Source organism: Macaca fascicularis, chromosome 5 (genome assembly GCF_037993035.2).
Source record: "Macaca fascicularis isolate 582-1 chromosome 5, T2T-MFA8v1.1".
Taxonomy (NCBI): domain Eukaryota; kingdom Metazoa; phylum Chordata; class Mammalia; order Primates; family Cercopithecidae; genus Macaca; species Macaca fascicularis.
Window position 1 is genome coordinate 87,096,381 of NC_088379.1, and position 18,305 is coordinate 87,114,685.

Consider the following 18,305-nt stretch of genomic DNA (forward strand, 5'->3'; position numbering starts at 1 on the left):
GATTTCACAGAACACAAAGAAGTTTCTCAGAAAGCTTCCTTCTCTTAGTTATCGGAGGATATTTCCTTTGGCCCTATAGTCTTCAAAGGGATCCGAAATATCTGTTCTCAGATTCCACAGAAATAAGGCTAGCCAAGTGATCCACGAAATACAGATGTAACTCTGTGAGATGAATTAACAGAACACTAAGCAGTTTCTCAGAAAGCTTCTTTCCAGATTTCATTTGAGGATATTTCCTTTTTCACCATAGCCCTCTATGGGCTTACAAATATCACTTGGCCAATTCCACAAGAACTGTCTTAGCGAACGGCTTCTTGAAGGGAAAGCTGTAACTCTGTGAGCTCATTTCACAGAACACAAAGAAGTTTCTCAGAAAGCTTCTTTCTCTTAGTTTTCGGAGGATATTTCCTTTGGCCCTATAGTCTTCAAAGGGATCCGAAATATCTGTTCTCCGATTCCACAGAAATAAGGCTAGCAAAGAGATCCACGAAATATAGATGTAACTCTGTGAGATGAATTAACAGAACACTAAGCAGTTTCTCAGAAAGCTTCTTTCCAGATTTCCTCGGAGGATATTTCCTTTTTCACCATAGCCCTCTATGGGCTTCCAAATATCACTTTGCCAATTCCACAAGAACTGTCTTAGCGAAAGGCTTCTTGAGGGGAAAGCTGTACATCTGTGAGATTATTTCACAGAACACAAAGAAGTTTCTCAGAAAGATTCTTTCTGTTAGTTATCGGAGGATATTTCAGTTGGCCCTATAGTCTTCAAAGGGATCCGAAATATCTGTTTTCAGATTCCACAGAAATAAGGCTAGCAAAGAGATCCACGAAATACAGATGTAACTCTGTGAGATGAATTAACAGAACACTAAGCAGTTTCTCAGAAAGCTTCTTTCCAGATTTCATCTGAGGATATTTCCTTTTTCACCATAGCCCTCTATGGGCTTCCAAATATCACTTTGCCAATTCCACAAGAACTGTCTTAGCGAAAGGCTTCTTGAGGGGAAAGCTGTAACTCTGTGAGATGATTTCACAGAACACAAAGAAGTTTCTCAGAAAGATTCTTTCTCTTAGTTATCGTAGGATATTTCCTTTGGCCCTATAGTCTTCAAAGGGATCCGAAATATCTGTTCTCAGATTCCACAGAAATAAGGCTAGCCAAGTGATCCACGAAATAGAGATGTAACTCTGTGAGGTGAATTAACAGAACACTAAGCAGTTTCTCAGAAAGCTTCTTTCCAGATTTCATCTGAGGATATTTCCTTTTTCACCATAGCCCTCTATGGGCTTCCAAATATCACTTTGCCAATTCCACAAGAACTGTCTTAGCGAAAGGCTTCTTGAGGGGAAAGCTGTAACTCTGTCAGCTCATTTCACAGAACACAAAGAAGTTTCTCAGAAAGCTTCTTTCTCTTAGTTTTCGGAGGATATTTCCTTTGGTCCTATAGTCTTCAAAGGGATCCGAAATATCTGTTCTCAGATCCCACAGAAATAAGGCTAGCAAAGAGATCCACGAAATATAGATGTAACTCTGTGAGATGAATTAACAGAACACTAAGCAGTTTCTCAGAAAGCTTCTTTCCAGATTTCATCGGAGGATATTTCCTTTTTCACCGTAGCCCTCTATGGGCTTCCAAATATCACTTTGCCAATTCCACAAGAACTGTCTTAGCGAAAGGCTTCTTGAGGGGAAAGCTGTAACTCTGTGAGATGATTTCACAGAACACAAAGAAGTTTCTCAGAAAGCTTCTTTCTCTTAGTTATCGGAGGATATTTCCATTGGCCCTATAGTCTTCAAAGGGATCCGAAATATCTGTTCTCAGATTCCACAGAAATAAGGCTAGCAAAGAGATCCACGAAATACAGATGTAACACTGTGAGATGAATTAACAGAACACTAAGCAGTTTCTCAGAAAGCTTCTTTCCAGATTTCATCGGAGGATATTTCCTTTTTCACCATAGCCCTCTATGGGCTTCCAAATATCACTTGGCCAATTCCACAAGAACTGTCCTAGCGAAAAGCTTCTTGAGGGGAAAGCTGTAACTCTGTGAGATGATTTCACAGAACACAAAGAAGTTTCTCAGAAAGCTTCTTTCTCTTAGTTTTCGGAGGATATTTACTTTGGCCCTATAGTCTTCAAAGGGATCCGAAATATCTGTTCTCAGATTCCACAGAAATAAGGCTAGCAAAGAGATCCACGAAATACAGATGTAACTCTGTGAGATGAATTAACAGAACACTAAGCAGTTTCTCAGAAAGCTTCTTTCCAGATTTCATCGGAGGATATTTCCTTTTTCACCATAGCCCTCTATGGGCTTCCAAATATCACTTTGCCAATTCCACAAGAACTGTCTTGGCGAAAGGCTTCTTGAGGGGAAAGCTGTAACTCTGTGAGATGATTTCACAGAACACAAAGAAGTTTCTCAGAAAGCTTCTTTCTCTTAGTTATCGGAGGATATTTCCTTTGGCCCTATAGTCTTCAAAGGGATCCGAAATATCTGTTCTCAGATTCCACAGAAATAAGGCTAGCAAAGAGATCCACGAAATACAGATGTAACTCTGTGAGATGAATTAACAGAACACTAAGCAGTTTCTCAGAAAACTTCTTTCCAGATTTGATCGGAGGATATTTCCTTTTTCACCATAGCCCTCTATGGGCTTCCAAATATCACTTTGCCAATTCCACAAGAACTGTCTTAGCGAAAGGCTTCTTGAGGGGAAAGCTGTAACTCTGTGAGATGATTTCACAGAACACAAAGAAGTTTCTCCGAAAGCTTCTTTCTCTTTGTTATCGGAGGATATTTCCTTTGGCCCTATAGTCTTCAAAGGGATCCGAAATATCTGTTCTCAGATTCCACAGAAATAAGGCTAGCAAAGAGATCCACGAAATATAGATGTAACTCTGTGAGATGAATTAACAGAACACTATGCAGTTTCTCCGAAAGCTTCTTTCCAGATTTCATCTGAGGATATTTCCTTTTTCACCCTAGCCCTCTATGGGCTTCCAAATATCACTTTGGGAATTCCACAAGAACTGTCTTAGCAAAAGACTTCTTGAGGGGAAAGCTGTAACTCTGTGAGATGATTTCACAGAACACAAATAGGTTTCTCAGAAAGCTTCTTTCTCTTAGTTATCGGAGGATATTTCCTGTGGTCCTATAGTCTTCAAAGGGATCCGAAATATCTGTTCTCAGATTCCACAGAAATAGGGCTAGCAGAGAGATCAACGAAATACACATGTAACTCTGTGAGTGGAAGTCACACATCACAGAGCAGTTTCTCACAAAGCTTCTTTCCAGATTTCATCTGAGGATATTTCCTTTTTCACCTTAGCCCTCTATGGGCTTCCAAATATCACTTTGCCAATTCCACGAGAACTGTCTTAGCGAAAGGCTTCTTGAGGGGAAAGCTGTAACTCTTTGATCTCATTTCACAGAACACAAAGAAGTTTCTCAGAATGCTTCTTTCTCTTAGTTTTCGGAGGATATTTCCTTTGGCCCTATAGTCTTCAAAGGGATCCGAAATATCTGTTCTCAGATTCCACAGAAATAAGGCTAGCAAAGAGATCCACGAAATATAGATGTAACTCTGTGAGATGAATTAACAGAACACTAAGCAGTTTCTCAGAAAGCTTCTTTCCAGATTTCATCGGAGGATATTTCCTTTTTCACCATAGCCCTCTATGGGCTTCCAAATATCACTTTGCCAATTACACAAGAACTGTCTTAGCGAAAGGCTTCTTGAGGGGAAAGCTGTAACTCTGTGAGATGATTTCACAGAACACAAAGAAGTTTCTCAGAAAGCTTCTTTCTCTTAGTTTTCGGAGGATATTTCCTTTGGTCCTATAGTCTTCAAAGGGATCCGAAATATCTGTTCTCAGATTCCACAGAAATAAGGCTAGCCAAGTGATCCACGAAATACAGATGTAACTCTGTGAGATGAATTAACAGAACACTAAGCAGTTTCTCAGAAAGCTTCTTTCCTGATTTCATCTGAGGATATTTCCTTTTTCACCATAGCCCTCTATGGGCTTCCAAATATCACTTGGCCAATTCCACAAGAACTGTCTTAGCGAAAGGCTTCTTGAGGGGAAAGCTGTAACTCTGTGAGATGATTACATAGAACACAAAGAAATCTCTCACAAAGCTTCTTTCTCTTTGTTATCGGAGGATATTTCCTTTTGCCCTATAGTCTTCAAAGGGATCCGAAATATCTGTTCTCAGATTCCACAGAAATAAGGCTAGCAAAGAGATCAACGAAATACAGATGTAACTCTGTGAGTGGAAGTTACACATCACAGAGCAGTTTCTCAGAAAGCTTCTTTCCAGATTTCATCGGAGGATATTTCCTTTTTCACCATAGCCCTCTATGGGCTTCCAAATATCACTTTGCCAATTCCACAAGAACTGTCTTAGCGAAAGGCTTCTAGAGGGGAGAGCTGTAACTCTGTGAGATGATTTCATAGAACACAAAGAAGTTTCTCAGAAAGCTTCTTTCTCTTAGTTATCGGAGGATATTTCCTTTGGCCCTATAGTCTTCAAAGGGATACGAAATATCTGTTCTCAGATTCCACAGAAATAAGGCTAGCAAAGAGATCCACGATATACAGATGTAACTCTGTGAGATGAATTAACAGAACACTAAGCAGTGTCTCAGAAAGCTTCTTTCCAGATTTCATCTGAGGATATTTCCTTTTTCACCGTAGTCCTCTATGGGCTTCCAAATATCACTTTGCCAATTCCACAAGATCTGTCTTAGCGAAAGGATTCTTGAGGGGAAAGCTGTAACTCTCTGAGATGATTTCAGAGAACACAAAGAAGTTTCTCAGAAAGCTTCTTTCTCTTAGTTTTCGGAGGATATTTCCTTTGGCCCTATAGACTTCAAAGGGATCCGAAATATCTGTTCTCAGATTCCACAGAAATAAGGCTAGCAAAGAGATCGACGAAATATAGATGTAACTCTGTGAGATGAATTAACAGAACACTAAGCAGTTTCTCAGAAAGCTTCTTTCCAGATTTCATCGGAGGATATTTCCTTTTTGACCATAGCCCTCTATGGGCTTCCAAATATCACTTTGCCAATTCCACAAGAACTGTCTTAGCGAAAGGCTTCTTGAGGGGAAAGCTGTAACTCTGTGAGATGATTTCACAGAACACAAAGAAGTTTCTCAGAAAGCTTCTTTCTCTTTATTATCGGAGGTATTTCCTTTGGCCCTATAGTCTTCAAAGGGATCCGAAATATCTGTTCTCAGATCCCACAGAAATAAGGCTAGCAAAGAGATCCACGAAATATAGATGTAACTCTGTGAGATGAATTAACAGAACACTAAGCAGTTTCTCAGAAAGCTTCTTTCAGATTTCATCTGAGGATATTTCGTTTTTCACCATAGCCATCTATGGGCTTCCAAATATCACTTTGCCAATTCCACAAGAACTGTCTTAGCGAAAGACTTCTTGAGGGGAAAGCTGTAACTCTGTGAGATGATTTCACAGAACACAAAGAAGTTTCTCAGAAAGCTTCTTTCTCTTTGTTATCGGAGGATATTTCCTTTGGCCCTATAGTCTTCAAAGGGATCCGAAATATCTGTTGTCAGATTCCACAGAAATAAGGCTATACAAGTGATCCACGAAATACAGATGTAACTCTGTGAGATGAATTAGCAGAACACTAAGCAGTTTCTCAGAAAGCTTCTTTCCAGATTTCATCTGAGGATATTTCCTTTTTCACCATAGCCCTCTATGGGCTTCCAAATATCACTTTGCCGATTCCACAAGAACTGTCTTAGCGAAAGGCTTCTTGAGGGGAAAGCTGTAACTCTGTGAGATGATTACATAAAACACAAAGAAATTTCTCACAAAGCTTCTTTCTCTTTGTTATCGGAGGATATTTCCTTTGGCCCTATAGTCTTCAAAGGGATCCGAAATATCTGTTGTCAGATTCCACAGAAATAAGGCTAGGAAAGAGATCCACGAAATACAGATGTAACTCTGTGAGATGAATTAACAGAACACTAAGCAGTTTCTCAGAAAGCTTCTTTCCAGATTTCATCGGAGGATATTTCCTTTTTCACCATAGCCCTCTATGGGCTTCCAAATATCACTTTGCCAATTCCACAAGAACTGTCTTAGCGAAAGGCTTCTTGAGGGGAAAGCTGTAACTCTGTGAGCTCATTTCACAGAACACAAAGAAGTTTCTCAGAAAGCTTCTTTCTCTTAGTTTTCGGAGGATAATTCCTTTGGCCCTATAGTCTTCAAAGGGATCCGAAATATCTGTTCTCAGATTCCACAGAAACAAGGCTAGCAAAGAGATCCACGAAATATAGATGTAACTCTGTGAGATGAATTAACAGAACACTAAACAGTCTCTAAGAAAGCTTCTTTCCAGATTTCATCTGAGGATATTTCCTTTTTCACCATAGCCCTCTATGGGCTTCCAAATATCACTTTGCCAATTCCACAAGAACTGTCTTAGCAAAAGTCTTCTTGAGGGGAAAGCTGTAACTCTGTGAGATGATTTCACAGAACACAAAGAGGTTTCTCAGAAAGCTTCTTTCTCTTAGTTATCGGAGGATATTTCCTGTGGCCCTATAGTCTTCAAAGGGATCCGAAATATCTTTTCTCGGATTCCACAGAAATAAGGCTAGCAAAGAGATCAACGAAATACAGATGTAAATCTGTGAGTGGAAGTCACACATCACAGAGCAGTTTCTCAGAAAGCTTCTTTCCAGATTTCATCTGAGGATATTTCCTTTTTCACCATAGCCCTCTAAGGGCTTCCAAATATCATTTTGCCAATTCCACAAGAACTGTCTTTGCGAAAGGCTTCTTGAGGGGAAAGCTGTAACCCTTTGAGCTCATTTCACAGAACACAAAGAAGTTCCTCAGAACGCTTCTTTCTCTTAGTTATCGGAGGATATTTCCTTTGGCCCTATAGTCTTCAAAGGGATCCGAAATATCTGTTCTCAGATTCCACAGAAATAAGGCTAGCAAAGAGATCCACGAAATACAGATGTAACTCTGTGAGATGAATTAACAGAACACTAAGCAGTTTCTCAGAAAGCTTCTTTCCAGATTTCATCTGAGGATATTTCCTTTTTCACCATAGTCCTCTATGGGCTTCCAAATATCACTTTGCCAATTCCACAAGAACTGTCTTAGCGAAAGGCTTCTTGAGGGGAAAGCTGTAACTCTCTGAAATGATTTCACAGAACACAAAGAAGTTTCTCAGAAAGCTTCTTTCTCTTAGTTTTCGGAGGATATTTCCTTGGGCCCTGTAGTCTTCAAAGGGATCCGAAATATCTGTTCTCAGATTCCACAGAAATAAGGCTAGCAAAGAGATCCACGAAATATAGATGTAACCCTGTGAGATGAATTAACAGAACACTAAGCAGTTTCTCAGAAAGCTTCTTTCCAGTTTCCATCGGAGGATATTTCCTTTTTCACCATCGCCCTCTATGGGCTTCCAAATATCACTTTGCCAATTCCACAAGAACTGTCTTAGCGAAAGGCTTCTTGAGGGGAAAGCTGTAACTCTGTGAGATGATTTCACAGAACACAAAGAAGTTTCTCAGAAAGCTTCTTTTTCTTTGTTATCGGAGGACATTTCCTTTGGCCCTATAGTCTTCAAAGGGATCCGAAATATCTGTGCTCAGATTCCACAGAAATAAGCCTAGCAAAGAGATCCACGAAATACAGATGTAACTCTGTGAGATGAATTAACAGAACACTAAGCAGTTTCTCAGAGAGCTTCTTTCCAGATTTCATCTGAGGATATTTCCTTTTTCACCATAGCCCTCTATGGGCTTCCAAATATCACTTTGCCAATTCCACAAGAACTGTCTTAGCAAAAGACTTCTTGAGGGGAAAGCTGTAACTCTGTGAGATGATTTCACAGAACACAAAGAGGTTTCTCAGAAAGCTTCTTTCTCTTAGTTATCGGAGGATATTTCCTGTGGCCCTATAGTCTTCAAAGGGATCCGAAATATCTTTTCTCAGATTCCACAGAAATAAGGCTAGCAAAGAGATCAACGAAATACAGATGTAAATCTGTGAGTGGAAGTCACACATCACAGAGCAGTTTCTCACAAAGATTCTTTCCAGATTTCATCTGAGGATATTTCCTTTTTCACCATAGCCGTCTAAGGGCTTCCAAATATCACTTTGCCAATTCCACAAGAACTGTCTTAGCGAAAGGCTTCTTGAGGGGAAAGCTGTAACCCTTTGAGCTCATTTCACAGAACACAAAGAAGTTCCTCAGAACGCTTCTTTCTCTTAGTTATCGGAGGATATTTCCTTTGGCCCTATAGTCTTCAAAGGGATCCGAAATATCTGTTCTCAGATTCCACAGAAATAAGGCTAGCAAAGAGATCCACGAAATACAGATGTAACTCTGTGAGATGAATTAACAGAACACTAAGCAGTTTCTCAGAAAGCTTCTTTCCAGATTTCATCTGAGGATATTTCCTTTTTCACCATAGTCCTCTATGGGCTTCCAAATATCACTTTGCCAATTCCACAAGAACTGTCTTAGCGAAAGGCTTCTTGAGGGGAAAGCTGTAACTCTGTGAGATGATTTCACAGAACACAAAGAAGTTTCTCAGAAAGCTTCTTTTTCTTTGTTATCGGAGGACATTTCCTTTAGCCCTATAGTCTTCAAAGGGATCCGAAATATCTGTGCTCAGATTCCACAGAAATAAGCCTAGCAAAGAGATCCACGAAATACAGATGTAACTCTGTGAGATGAATTAACAGAACACTGAGCAGTTTCTCAGAAAGCTTCTTTCCAGATTTCCTCGGAGAATATTTCCTTTTTCACCATAGCCCTCTATGGGCTTCCAAATATCACTTTGCCAATTCCACAAGAACTGTCTTAGCGAAAGGCTTCTTGAGGGGCAAGCTGTAACTCTGTGAGATGATTTCACAGAACACAAAGAAGTTTCTCAGAAAGATTCTTTCTGTTAGTTATCGGAGGATATTTCCGTTGGCCCTATAGTCTTCAAAGGGATCCGAAATATCTGTTTTCAGATTCCACAGAAATAAGGCTAGCAAAGAGATCCACGAAATACAGATGTAACTCTGTGAGATGAATTAACAGAACACTAAGCAGTTTCTCAGAAAGCTTCTTTCCAGATTTCATCTGAGGATATTTCCTTTTTCACCATAGCCCTCTATGGGCTTCCAAATATCACTTTGCCAATTCCACAAGAACTGTCTTAGCGAAAGGCTTCTTGAGGGGAAAGCTGTAACTCTGTGAGATGATTTCACAGAACACAAAGTAGTTTCTCAGAAAGATTCTTTCTCTTAGTTATCGGAGGATATTTCCTTTGGCCCTATAGTCTTCAAAGGGATCCGAAATATCTGTTCTCAGATTCCACAGAAATAAGGCTAGCAAAGAGATCCACGAAATACAGATGTAACTCTGTGAGATGAATTAACAGAACACTAAACAGTCTCTAAGAAAGCTTCTTTCCAGATTTCATCTGAGGATATTTCCTTTTTCACCATAGCCCTCTATGGGCTTCCAAATATCACTTTGCCAATTCCACAAGAACTGTCTTAGCAAAAGTCTTCTTGAGGGGAAAGCTGTAACTCTGTGAGATGATTTCACAGAACACAAAGAGGTTTCTCAGAAAGCTTCTTTCTCTTAGTTATCGGAGGATATTTCCTGTGGCCCTATAGTCTTCAAAGGGATCCGAAATATCTTTTCTCGGATTCCACAGAAATAAGGCTAGCAAAGAGATCAACGAAATACAGATGTAAATCTGTGAGTGGAAGTCACACATCACAGAGCAGTTTCTCAGAAAGCTTCTTTCCAGATTTCATCTGAGGATATTTCCTTTTTCACCATAGCCCTCTAAGGGCTTCCAAATATCATTTTGCCAATTCCACAAGAACTGTCTTTGCGAAAGGCTTCTTGAGGGGAAAGCTGTAACCCTTTGAGCTCATTTCACAGAACACAAAGAAGTTCCTCAGAACGCTTCTTTCTCTTAGTTATCGGAGGATATTTCCTTTGGCCCTATAGTCTTCAAAGGGATCCGAAATATCTGTTCTCAGATTCCACAGAAATAAGGCTAGCAAAGAGATCCACGAAATACAGATGTAACTCTGTGAGATGAATTAACAGAACACTAAGCAGTTTCTCAGAAAGCTTCTTTCCAGATTTCATCTGAGGATATTTCCTTTTTCACCATAGTCCTCTATGGGCTTCCAAATATCACTTTGCCAATTCCACAAGAACTGTCTTAGCGAAAGGCTTCTTGAGGGGAAAGCTGTAACTCTCTGAAATGATTTCACAGAACACAAAGAAGTTTCTCAGAAAGCTTCTTTCTCTTAGTTTTCGGAGGATATTTCCTTGGGCCCTGTAGTCTTCAAAGGGATCCGAAATATCTGTTCTCAGATTCCACAGAAATAAGGCTAGCAAAGAGATCCACGAAATATAGATGTAACCCTGTGAGATGAATTAACAGAACACTAAGCAGTTTCTCAGAAAGCTTCTTTCCAGTTTCCATCGGAGGATATTTCCTTTTTCACCATCGCCCTCTATGGGCTTCCAAATATCACTTTGCCAATTCCACAAGAACTGTCTTAGCGAAAGGCTTCTTGAGGGGAAAGCTGTAACTCTGTGAGATGATTTCACAGAACACAAAGAAGTTTCTCAGAAAGCTTCTTTTTCTTTGTTATCGGAGGACATTTCCTTTGGCCCTATAGTCTTCAAAGGGATCCGAAATATCTGTGCTCAGATTCCACAGAAATAAGCCTAGCAAAGAGATCCACGAAATACAGATGTAACTCTGTGAGATGAATTAACAGAACACTAAGCAGTTTCTCAGAGAGCTTCTTTCCAGATTTCCTCGGAGGATATTTCCTTTTTCACCATAGCCCTCTATGGGCTTCCAAATATCACTTTGCCAATTCCACAAGAACTGTCTTAGCAAAAGACTTCTTGAGGGGAAAGCTGTAACTCTGTGAGATGATTTCACAGAACACAAAGAGGTTTCTCAGAAAGCTTCTTTCTCTTAGTTATCGGAGGATATTTCCTGTGGCCCTATAGTCTTCAAAGGGATCCGAAATATCTTTTCTCAGATTCCACAGAAATAAGGCTAGCAAAGAGATCAACGAAATACAGATGTAAATCTGTGAGTGGAAGTCACACATCACAGAGCAGTTTCTCACAAAGATTCTTTCCAGATTTCATCTGAGGATATTTCCTTTTTCACCATAGCCGTCTAAGGGCTTCCAAATATCACTTTGCCAATTCCACAAGAACTGTCTTAGCGAAAGGCTTCTTGAGGGGAAAGCTGTAACCCTTTGAGCTCATTTCACAGAACACAAAGAAGTTCCTCAGAACGCTTCTTTCTCTTAGTTATCGGAGGATATTTCCTTTGGCCCTATAGTCTTCAAAGGGATCCGAAATATCTGTTCTCAGATTCCACAGAAATAAGGCTAGCAAAGAGATCCACGAAATACAGATGTAACTCTGTGAGATGAATTAACAGAACACTAAGCAGTTTCTCAGAAAGCTTCTTTCCAGATTTCATCTGAGGATATTTCCTTTTTCACCATAGTCCTCTATGGGCTTCCAAATATCACTTTGCCAATTCCACAAGAACTGTCTTAGCGAAAGGCTTCTTGAGGGGAAAGCTGTAACTCTGTGAGATGATTTCACAGAACACAAAGAAGTTTCTCAGAAAGCTTCTTTTTCTTTGTTATCGGAGGACATTTCCTTTAGCCCTATAGTCTTCAAAGGGATCCGAAATATCTGTGCTCAGATTCCACAGAAATAAGCCTAGCAAAGAGATCCACGAAATACAGATGTAACTCTGTGAGATGAATTAACAGAACACTGAGCAGTTTCTCAGAAAGCTTCTTTCCAGATTTCCTCGGAGAATATTTCCTTTTTCACCATAGCCCTCTATGGGCTTCCAAATATCACTTTGCCAATTCCACAAGAACTGTCTTAGCGAAAGGCTTCTTGAGGGGCAAGCTGTAACTCTGTGAGATGATTTCACAGAACACAAAGAAGTTTCTCAGAAAGATTCTTTCTGTTAGTTATCGGAGGATATTTCCGTTGGCCCTATAGTCTTCAAAGGGATCCGAAATATCTGTTTTCAGATTCCACAGAAATAAGGCTAGCAAAGAGATCCACGAAATACAGATGTAACTCTGTGAGATGAATTAACAGAACACTAAGCAGTTTCTCAGAAGCTTCTTTCCAGATTTCATCTGAGGATATTTCCTTTTTCACCATAGCCCTCTATGGGCTTCCAAATATCACTTTGCCAATTCCACAAGAACTGTCTTAGCGAAAGGCTTCTTGAGGGGAAAGCTGTAACTCTGTGAGATGATTTCACAGAACACAAAGAAGTTTCTCAGAAAGATTCTTTCTCTTAGTTATCGGAGGATATTTCCTTTGGCCCTATAGTCTTCAAAGGGATCCGAAATATCTGTTCTCAGATTCCACAGAAATAAGGCTAGCAAAGAGATCCACGAAATACAGATGTAACTCTGTGAGATGAATTAACAGAACACTAAGCAGTTTCTCAGAAAGCTTCTTTCAGATTTCATCTGAGGATATTTCGTTTTTCACCATAGCCATCTATGGGCTTCCAAATATCACTTTGCCAATTCCACAAGAACTGTCTTAGCGAAAGGCTTCTTGAGGGGAAAGCTGTAACTCTGTGAGATGATTTCACAGAACACAAAGAAGTTTCTCAGAAAGCTTCTTTCTCTTTGTTATCGGAGGATATTTCCTTTGGCCCTATAGTCTTCAAAGGGATCCGAAATATCTGTTGTCAGATTCCACAGAAATAAGGCTATACAAGTGATCCACGAAATACAGATGTAACTCTGTGAGATGAATTAGCAGAACACTAAGCAGTTTCTCAGAAAGCTTCTTTCCAGATTTCATCTGAGGATATTTCCTTTTTCACCATAGCCCTCTATGGGCTTCCAAATATCACTTTCCCGATTCCACAAGAACTGTCTTAGCGAAAGGCTTCTTGAGGGGAAAGCTGTAACTCTGTGAGATGATTACATAAAACACAAAGAAATTTCTCACAAAGCTTCTTTCTCTTTGTTATCGGAGGATATTTCCTTTGGCCCTATAGTCTTCAAAGGGATCCGAAATATCTGTTGTCAGATTCCACAGAAATAAGGCTAGGAAAGAGATCCACGAAATACAGATGTAACTCTGTGAGATGAATTAACAGAACACTAAGCAGTTTCTCAGAAAGCTTCTTTCCAGATTTCATCGGAGGATATTTCCTTTTTCACCATAGCCCTCTATGGGCTTCCAAATATCACTTTGCCAATTCCACAAGAACTGTCTTAGCGAAAGGCTTCTTGAGGGGAAAGCTGTAACTCTGTGAGCTCATTTCACAGAACACAAAGAAGTTTCTCAGAAAGCTTCTTTCTCTTAGTTTTCGGAGGATAATTCCTTTGGCCCTATAGTCTTCAAAGGGATCCGAAATATCTGTTCTCAGATTCCACAGAAACAAGGCTAGCAAAGAGATCCACGAAATATAGATGTAACTCTGTGAGATGAATTAACAGAACACTAAGCAGTTTCTCAGAGAGCTTCTTTCCAGATTTCATCTGAGGATATTTCCTTTTTCACCATAGCCCTCTATGGGCTTCCAAATATCACTTTGCCAATTCCACAAGAACTGTCTTAGCAAAAGTCTTCTTGAGGGGAAAGCTGTAACTCTGTGAGATGATTTCACAGAACACAAAGAGGTTTCTCAGAAAGCTTCTTTCTCTTAGTTATCGGAGGATATTTCCTGTGGCCCTATAGTCTTCAAAGGGATCCGAAATATCTTTTCTCGGATTCCACAGAAATAAGGCTAGCAAAGAGATCAACGAAATACAGATGTAAATCTGTGAGTGGAAGTCACACATCACAGAGCAGTTTCTCAGAAAGCTTCTTTCCAGATTTCATCTGAGGATATTTCCTTTTTCACCATAGCCCTCTAAGGGCTTCCAAATATCATTTTGCCAATTCCACAAGAACTGTCTTTGCGAAAGGCTTCTTGAGGGGAAAGCTGTAACCCTTTGAGCTCATTTCACAGAACACAAAGAAGTTCCTCAGAACGCTTCTTTCTCTTAGTTATCGGAGGATATTTCCTTTGGCCCTATAGTCTTCAAAGGGATCCGAAATATCTGTTCTCAGATTCCACAGAAATAAGGCTAGCAAAGAGATCCACGAAATACAGATGTAACTCTGTGAGATGAATTAACAGAACACTAAGCAGTTTCTCAGAAAGCTTCTTTCCAGATTTCATCTGAGGATATTTCCTTTTTCACCATAGTCCTCTATGGGCTTCCAAATATCACTTTGCCAATTCCACAAGAACTGTCTTAGCGAAAGGCTTCTTGAGGGGAAAGCTGTAACTCTCTGAAATGATTTCACAGAACACAAAGAAGTTTCTCAGAAAGCTTCTTTCTCTTAGTTTTCGGAGGATATTTCCTTGGGCCCTGTAGTCTTCAAAGGGATCCGAAATATCTGTTCTCAGATTCCACAGAAATAAGGCTAGCAAAGAGATCCACGAAATATAGATGTAACCCTGTGAGATGAATTAACAGAACACTAAGCAGTTTCTCAGAAAGCTTCTTTCCAGTTTCCATCGGAGGATATTTCCTTTTTCACCATCGCCCTCTATGGGCTTCCAAATATCACTTTGCCAATTCCACAAGAACTGTCTTAGCGAAAGGCTTCTTGAGGGGAAAGCTGTAACTCTGTGAGATGATTTCACAGAACACAAAGAAGTTTCTCAGAAAGCTTCTTTTTCTTTGTTATCGGAGGACATTTCCTTTGGCCCTATAGTCTTCAAAGGGATCCGAAATATCTGTGCTCAGATTCCACAGAAATAAGCCTAGCAAAGAGATCCACGAAATACAGATGTAACTCTGTGAGATGAATTAACAGAACACTAAGCAGTTTCTCAGAGAGCTTCTTTCCAGATTTCATCTGAGGATATTTCCTTTTTCACCATAGCCCTCTATGGGCTTCCAAATATCACTTTGCCAATTCCACAAGAACTGTCTTAGCAAAAGACTTCTTGAGGGGAAAGCTGTAACTCTGTGAGATGATTTCACAGAACACAAAGAGGTTTCTCAGAAAGCTTCTTTCTCTTAGTTATCGGAGGATATTTCCTGTGGCCCTATAGTCTTCAAAGGGATCCGAAATATCTTTTCTCAGATTCCACAGAAATAAGGCTAGCAAAGAGATCAACGAAATACAGATGTAAATCTGTGAGTGGAAGTCACACATCACAGAGCAGTTTCTCACAAAGATTCTTTCCAGATTTCATCTGAGGATATTTCCTTTTTCACCATAGCCGTCTAAGGGCTTCCAAATATCACTTTGCCAATTCCACAAGAACTGTCTTAGCGAAAGGCTTCTTGAGGGGAAAGCTGTAACCCTTTGAGCTCATTTCACAGAACACAAAGAAGTTCCTCAGAACGCTTCTTTCTCTTAGTTATCGGAGGATATTTCCTTTGGCCCTATAGTCTTCAAAGGGATCCGAAATATCTGTTCTCAGATTCCACAGAAATAAGGCTAGCAAAGAGATCCACGAAATACAGATGTAACTCTGTGAGATGAATTAACAGAACACTAAGCAGTTTCTCAGAAAGCTTCTTTCCAGATTTCATCTGAGGATATTTCCTTTTTCACCATAGTCCTCTATGGGCTTCCAAATATCACTTTGCCAATTCCACAAGAACTGTCTTAGCGAAAGGCTTCTTGAGGGGAAAGCTGTAACTCTCTGAAATGATTTCACAGAACACAAAGAAGTTTCTCAGAAAGCTTCTTTCTCTTAGTTTTCGGAGGATATTTCCTTGGGCCCTGTAGTCTTCAAAGGGATCCGAAATATCTGTTCTCAGATTCCACAGAAATAAGGCTAGCAAAGAGATCCACGAAATATATATGTAACCCTGTGAGATGAATTAACAGAACACTAAGCAGTTTCTCAGAAAGCTTCTTTCCAGTTTTCATCGGAGGATATTTCCTTTTTCACCATAGCCCTCTATGGGCTTCCAAATATCACTTTGCCAATTCCACAAGAACTGTCTTAGCGAAAGGCTTCTTGAGGGGAAAGCTGTAACTCTGTGAGATGATTTCACAGAACACAAAGAAGTTTCTCAGAAAGCTTCTTTTTCTTTGTTATCGGAGGACATTTCCTTTAGCCCTATAGTCTTCAAAGGGATCCGAAATATCTGTGCTCAGATTCCACAGAAATAAGCCTAGCAAAGAGATCCACGAAATACAGATGTAACTCTGTGAGATGAATTAACAGAACACTGAGCAGTTTCTCAGAAAGCTTCTTTCCAGATTTCCTCGGAGAATATTTCCTTTTTCACCATAGCCCTCTATGGGCTTCCAAATATCACTTTGCCAATTCCACAAGAACTGTCTTAGCGAAAGGCTTCTTGAGGGGCAAGCTGTAACTCTGTGAGATGATTTCACAGAACACAAAGAAGTTTCTCAGAAAGATTCTTTCTGTTAGTTATCGGAGGATATTTCCGTTGGCCCTATAGTCTTCAAAGGGATCCGAAATATCTGTTTTCAGATTCCACAGAAATAAGGCTAGCAAAGAGATCCACGAAATACAGATGTAACTCTGTGAGATGAATTAACAGAACACTAAGCAGTTTCTCAGAAAGCTTCTTTCCAGATTTCATCTGAGGATATTTCCTTTTTCACCATAGCCCTCTATGGGCTTCCAAATATCACTTTGCCAATTCCACAAGAACTGTCTTAGCGAAAGGCTTCTTGAGGGGAAAGCTGTAACTCTGTGAGATGATTTCACAGAACACAAAGAAGTTTCTCAGAAAGATTCTTTCTCTTAGTTATCGGAGGATATTTCCTTTGGCCCTATAGTCTTCAAAGGGATCCGAAATATCTGTTCTCAGATTCCACAGAAATAAGGCTAGCCAAGTGATCCACGAAATACAGATGTAACTCTGTGAGATGAATTAACAGAACACTAAGCAGTTTCTCAGAAAGCTTCTTTCCAGATTTCATCTGAGGATATTTCCTTTTTCACCATAGCCCTCTATGGGCTTCCAAATATCACTTTGCCAATTCCACAAGAACTGTCTTAGCGAAAGGCTTCTTGAGGGGAAAGCTGTAACTCTGTCAGCTCATTTCACAGAACACAAAGAAGTTTCTCAGAAAGCTTCTTTCTCTTAGTTATCGGAGGATATTTCCTTTGGCCCTATAGTCTTCAAAGGGATCCGAAATATCTGTTCTCAGATTCCACAGAAATAAGGCTAGCAAAGAGATCCACGAAATACAGATGTAACTCTGTGAGATGAATTAACAGAACACTAAGCAGTTTCTCAGAAAACTTCTTTCCAGATTTGATCGGAGGATATTTCCTTTTTCACCATAGCCCTCTATGGGCTTCCAAATATCACTTTGCCAATTCCACAAGAACTGTCTTAGCGAAAGGCTTCTTGAGGGGAAAGCTGTAACTCTGTGAGATGATTTCACAGAACACAAAGAAGTTTCTCCGAAAGCTTCTTTCTCTTTGTTATCGGAGGATATTTCCTTTGGCCCTATAGTCTTCAAAGGGATCCGAAATATCTGTTCTCAGATTCCACAGAAATAAGGCTAGCAAAGAGATCCACGAAATATAGATGTAACTCTGTGAGATGAATTAACAGAACACTATGCAGTTTCTCCGAAAGCTTCTTTCCAGATTTCATCTGAGGATATTTCCTTTTTCACCCTAGCCCTCTATGGGCTTCCAAATATCACTTTGGGAATTCCACAAGAACTGTCTTAGCAAAAGACTTCTTGAGGGGAAAGCTGTAACTCTGTGAGATGATTTCACAGAACACAAATAGGTTTCTCAGAAAGCTTCTTTCTCTTAGTTATCGGAGGATATTTCCTGTGGTCCTATAGTCTTCAAAGGGATCCGAAATATCTGTTCTCAGATTCCACAGAAATAGGGCTAGCAGAGAGATCAACGAAATACACATGTAACTCTGTGAGTGGAAGTCACACATCACAGAGCAGTTTCTCACAAAGCTTCTTTCCAGATTTCATCTGAGGATATTTCCTTTTTCACCTTAGCCCTCTATGGGCTTCCAAATATCACTTTGCCAATTCCACGAGAACTGTCTTAGCGAAAGGCTTCTTGAGGGGAAAGCTGTAACTCTTTGATCTCATTTCACAGAACACAAAGAAGTTTCTCAGAATGCTTCTTTCTCTTAGTTTTCGGAGGATATTTCCTTTGGCCCTATAGTCTTCAAAGGGATCCGAAATATCTGTTCTCAGATTCCACAGAAATAAGGCT